Raw genomic sequence first — 6,229 nt, forward strand, 5'->3', positions numbered from 1 at the left:
CCAAGGCCGAACATCGGGTACCGGGACGCAGACAAAGCAGAGACGGGGCGATAGCACCAGCGTCAACACATTTGCATTTTTGTATAATCATATATTGTGTCTAACTGGAGCTGTCGAGATTACCCCCCTTCCCTCAGCGACAGCTTCAGTGATGTAACCAGGGACCTCCCAAATAAATAGAGGAAGCACGCGGGCTGGACTTTTAGAACGTAGTTTGGATCTGTAACTAGAATACAGCCCAAAACACGTGTCTCCTCATTGAGCCAAATTGAACTCTGTCTCTGCATGATTCCTTGCTTCTCGTCTGTTTAATAGATATAGAGCAGGGGTCACCAACCTTTTTGAAACCAAGAGCTACTTCTTGGGTACTGATTAATGCGAAGGGCTACCAGTTTGATACACACTTAAATAAATTGCCAGAAATAGCCAATTTTCTCAATTTACCTTTAACTCTATGTTATTATTAATAATTAATGATAATTACACTTAATTGAACGGTTTAAAAGAGGAGAAAACACGAAAAAAATGACAATTTAATTTTGAAAGATAGTTTATCTTCAATTTCGACTCTTTAAAATTCAAAATTCAACCGAAAAAAAGAAGAGAAAAACTAGCTAATTCGAATCTTTTTGAAAAAATTAAAAAAATAATTTATGGAATATCATCATTAGTAATTTTTCCTGATTAAGATTAATTTTAGAATTGTGATGACATGTTTTAAATAGGTTAAAATCCGATCTGCACTTTGTTAGAATATATAACAAATTGGACCAAGCTATATTTCTAACAAAGACAAATCATTTCTTCTAGATTTTCCAGAACAAAAATGTTAAAATAAATTCAAAACACTTTGAAATAAGATTTAAATTTGATTCTACAGATTTTCTAGATTTGCCAGAATCATTTTTTTGAATTTTAATCATAATAAGTTTGAAGAAATATTTCACAAATATTCTTCCTTGAAAAAACAGAAGCTAAAATTAAGAATTTAATTACAATTTATTTATTATTCTTTACAATTAAAAAAAAAAAATTCACTTGAACATTGATTTAAATTGTCAGGAAAGAAGAGGAAGGAATTTAAAAGGTAAAAAGGTATATGTGTTTAAAATTCCTAAAATCATTTTTAAGGTTGTATTTTTTTCTCTAAAATTGTATTTCTGAAAGTTATAAGAAGCAAAGTAAAAACATTAATGAATTTATTTAAACAAGTGAAGACCAAGTCTTTAAAATATTTTCTTGGATTTTCAAATTCTATTTGAGTTTTGTCTCTCTTAGAATTAAAAATGTCATGCAAAGCGAGACCAGCTTGCTAGTAAATAAATACAATTTAAAAAATAGAGGCAGCTCACTGGTAAGTGCTGCTATTTGAGCTATTTTTAGAACAGGCCAGCGGGCAACTCATCTGGTCCTTACGGGTTACCTGGTGCCCGCGGGCACCGCGTTGGTGACCCCTGATATAGAGCCTATAGGTTTGTTATTTCCTGTTTAGGGAGCTCTAATGATGTCAAACGTATTTAAAAGGTCGTAAGCCCAAGACTATAACAACGGGACCCATTGCCTCCCTGCTTGGCACTCAGCATCAAGGGTTGGAATTGGGGGTTAAATCACCAAAATGATTCCTGGGCGTGGCCACCGCTGCTGCTCACTGCTCCCCTCACCTCCCAGAGGGGTGGGATGGGTCAAATGCAAAGGGTAATTTCGCCACACCTAGTTAAAGTTAAAGTACCAACGATTGTCACACAAACACCAGGTGTGGCGAAATTATTCCCTGCATTTGACCCATCTGGGAGGTGAGGGGAGCAGTGAGCAGCAGCGGTGGCCACGCCCAGGAATCATTTTTGGTGATTTAACCCCCAATTCCAACCCTTGATGCTGAGTGTCAAGCAGGGAGGTAATTGGTGCCATTTTTGTAGTCTTTGGTATGACTCGGCCGGGGTTTGAACTGACAACCTACCGATCTCAGGGCGGACACTCTAACCACTAGGCCACTGAGCAGGTGTGTAGTGTTTTTGCTCCAACTAAAAAAATGTATTTAATAACAATAATCCAATTTAGCGGAAATGTGTTTACCACCTTCAGGCCTTTGAATCAATTGGCCGCGATAAATGAGAGACTTCTGTTTTTCCATACTGTGAATAAACCAGAGTGGGTGTACCGTCATGGAGTTGGAGAGGGCTTTTTCCGACACGGTCTTGTGCAATACCTAGCCTTTGTGTGACGCAAAACGGCTGTCCTACTCAAAACAAGAGCAATTTATCTCCCTGAGCTACCCTCCCTCTGGCACCATGTGACACTTCAGAGCTCGAGACAAGCAGGAAACAACAGCTTACCGTCCTTTTCTGCTCCACCACGGGCGTTGGAGCGAGACCGTTGCATTGGTCAGCATCGTTCTCACTGCTCTTGTACATTCGGTATAGTTGCCTTATTCGACTTTGACCATGCACAAGTTTCCCGTCAGCCGAGAGATGGAACTACGAACGTCCTGTTGCAGGAAACTGTGCATTAAATATCCATAAATATTTAATATCTGGAAAACGACAATGCAGTTATTGCACTTTAAGTGATGTAAAATGTTCAACAAAAGAAGAACATGTAATTTATAATCAAATCAAATCAAACTTCCGTCAGTCTACCCCAGGGCAGCTGTGGCTATGAAAGTAGCTTACCACCACCAGGTGTGAATGAATGATGGGTTTTTAACATGTAAAGCGACTTTGGGTACTTAGAAAAGCGCTATATAAATCCCAGGTATTATTATTATTATTATTATTATACGTACAGTATTTTCCGGACTATATATTTTTTTTCTCAAAACTCGACAGTGCGCCTAATGTACAGAATTATTCTGGATTTGCTTACTGGCCTCGAATAAATTTTATCTGGTACATGGTGTAAGGATAAGTGTGACCAGTAGATGGCAGTCAAACATAAGATATATACGTTCACTGCACTATGATGGCAATATGACTCAAGTAAACAACGCCAACATTTTATATGTTCCATTGAGAATATAGAACATTACACACGGCGCTCAAAAATCAATCAAAATGTTTTAGTACGACTGTGGTAAGCTATGAAGCCGCACCGCTTGATGGATTGTCAGCGCATGAAACATACGAGTATTATTATGGTGTGTGTATAAGGTAAGACATTATCTGGCGTTCTGTTTCGCAATATTATGCAACATTTTCTTACCTCCTGGTTAGAGATGTCCGATAATGGCTTTTTTGCCGATATCCGACATTCCGATATTGTCCAACTCTTAATTACCGATTCCGATATCAACCGATACCGACGTATACAGTCGTGGAATTAACACATTGTTATGCCTTCATTTTTGTTGTGATGCCCCGCTGGATGCATTAAACAATGTAACAAGGTTTTCCAAAATAAATCAACTCAAGTTATGGAAAAAAATGCCAACATGGCACTGCCATATTTATTATTGAAGTCACAAAGTGCCCAGAGTGTTCAAAGTCAAGACGATTGTGCCATTAGATCATCATCGGACATAATTAAATCTTGGTTAGGCTTGGTCAATTATAGACTATATAATGTGTGACTTTTTTATTATGTAAAATGGACCAAAGTTGCCACAAAATAAACAACACCATTAGTGTTGCCATCAATCCCACGTGGGTGCTCGGCATTGTCCGTGAAGCACCCACGGGATCGGCGCCCATGTGTGTAACTGTGATTTTATGTTATGTAACATGGAAAATCAGCAAGCTTGAGAGAAGTGTTGACGTCATTGTTGTAAAACACCTGCAGCCAACACAACGTGAATGTGATACGATGGTCTATTTAGTGCTTAACATAAGCATGGAGGGTTTTAAAATACAAGGTATGGGAAGGCCAGAGGGCGGACTGCTTAAGTGTGGAGTCCCACTTGGCCGCATAGCGTAGCTGGAAATCTAGAAGCGAGGAAGTCTGGCGTGCCGGTGTGAAATTATGCAGGGGGCACGCTAAATGGCTGCAGGAGTGCGCAACACTTTGAGGGGTCCGCTAATCAGCGGCGTGCAGACACATGAGCCGAGACGCAGCTGTGCCACGGGATGAACGCTTCCCGAGCCACGGAGAAACCATGGCTGCATACAGATAACCTGCCCACGTGAAGTTGTAAAGAAAGTGGAGCACTGGACACTTTATGGATGGCAGCGTGGTCACAGAACTGATGTGCTGTGGACTATACATGTTGGGGGATGAGCAGGAGCTGATCACAGTACGAGGACTGTGTCCGTCATGGAGTGAGGCTGTTGGTGAACAAGCTTCCTGACGCCTTAAAGGAGTCATTCAAAACACGTCCATGTGGTCTACTTAATGTACAGTACAGGCCAGAAGCTTGGACACACCTTCTCATTCAATGCGTTTTCTTTATTTTCATGACTATTTACATTGTAGATTGTCCCTGAAGGCATCACAACTATGAATGAACACATGTGGCGTAGAGATGTCCGATAATATCGGACTGCCGATATTATCGGCCGATAAATGCTTCAAAATGTAACATCGGAAATTATTGCTATTGGTTTCAAAAAGTACAATTTATGACTTTTTAAAACGCTGCTGTGTACACGGACGTAGGGAGAAGTACAGAGCGCCAATAAACCTTAAAGGCACTGCCTTTGCGTGCCGGCCCAATCACATAATATCTACAGCTTTTCACACACACAAGTGAATGCAAGCATACTTGGTCAACAGCCATACAGGTCACACTGAGGGTGTCCGTATAAACAACTTTAACACTGTTACAAATATGTGCCACACTGTGAACCCACACCAAACAAGAATGACAAACACATTTCGGGAGAACACCCGCACCGTAACACAACATAAAAAACAACAGAACACATACCCAGAACCCCTTGCAGCACTAACTCTTCCGGGACGCTACAATATACACCCCTGCTACCCCTCTACCCCCCCCCCCCCCAACCCCGCCCACCTCAACCTCCTCATGCTCTCTGCCAATATGGCAGTGCCATGTTGGCATTTTTTTTCCATAACTTGAGTTGATTTATTTTGGAAAACCTTGTTACATTGTTTAATGCATCCAGCGGGGCATCACAACAAAATTAGGCATAACAATGTGTTAATTCCACAACTGTATGTATCGCTATCGGTTGATATCGGAATCGGTAATTAAGAGTTGGACAATATCGGAATATCGGATATCGGCAAAAAAGCCATTATCGGACATCTCTTATGTGGAGTTATGTACTTAACCCCCCGAAAAAAGGTGAATGAACTGAAAACATGTTTTATATTCTAGTTTCTTCAAAATAGCCACCCTTTGCTCCGATCACTGCTTTGCACACTCTTGGCATTCTCTCGATGAGCTTCAAGCACACCTGGGAAGTGAAAGCCACTTCAGGTTGAAACTCATCGAGAGAATGCCAAGAGTGTGCAAAGCAGTGATCGGAGCAAAGGGTGGCTATTTTGAAGAAACTGTATCCTAAAGTTAAGTTAAAGTACCAATGATTGTCACAAACACACTAGGTGTGGCAAAATTATTCTCTGCATTTGACCCATCATCCTTGTTCACCCCCTGGGAGGTGAGGGGAGCAGTGAGCAGCAGCAGTGGCCTAGCCCGAGAATCATTTTTGGTGATTTAACCCCGATTCCAACCCTTGATGCTGAGTGCCAAGCAGGGAGGTAATGGGTCCCATTTTTTATAGTCTTTGGTATCACTCGGCCGGGGTTTGAACTCACAACCTACCGATCTCAGGGCGGACACTCTGACCCAGGGGTCCCCAAACTATGGCCCGCGGGCCGGATACGGCCCCCCAGCGTCCAAAATCCGGCCCGCGGGAAGTACCAAGTTAAAAAAAATAAAAACGTTCTTTAATTTTTTAATTTTTTATTATTATTATTTTTTTAATTTGTCCTTACTAGTCCATTTTCTACCGTCTCCTAGCCTCTCAGGCAAATCATATTGTCTAAAAATGCATCTTACCATCGATAACGTGACATGCAGCAAGTGCGCTCTTTAAGTCAATTAGTGCGCGAGGAATATATATATATATATATATATAAATATATATATATATAAATATCTATATATATATATATATGTATGAATACATACATATATATACATATATATATATATATATATATATATATATATATATATATATATATATATATATATATATATATATATATATATATATATATATGTATATAAATATATATATATATATATATATACACTACCGTTCAA

Source organism: Entelurus aequoreus, linkage group LG01 (genome assembly GCF_033978785.1).
Source record: "Entelurus aequoreus isolate RoL-2023_Sb linkage group LG01, RoL_Eaeq_v1.1, whole genome shotgun sequence".
In the NCBI taxonomy this organism is placed as follows: domain Eukaryota; kingdom Metazoa; phylum Chordata; class Actinopteri; order Syngnathiformes; family Syngnathidae; genus Entelurus; species Entelurus aequoreus.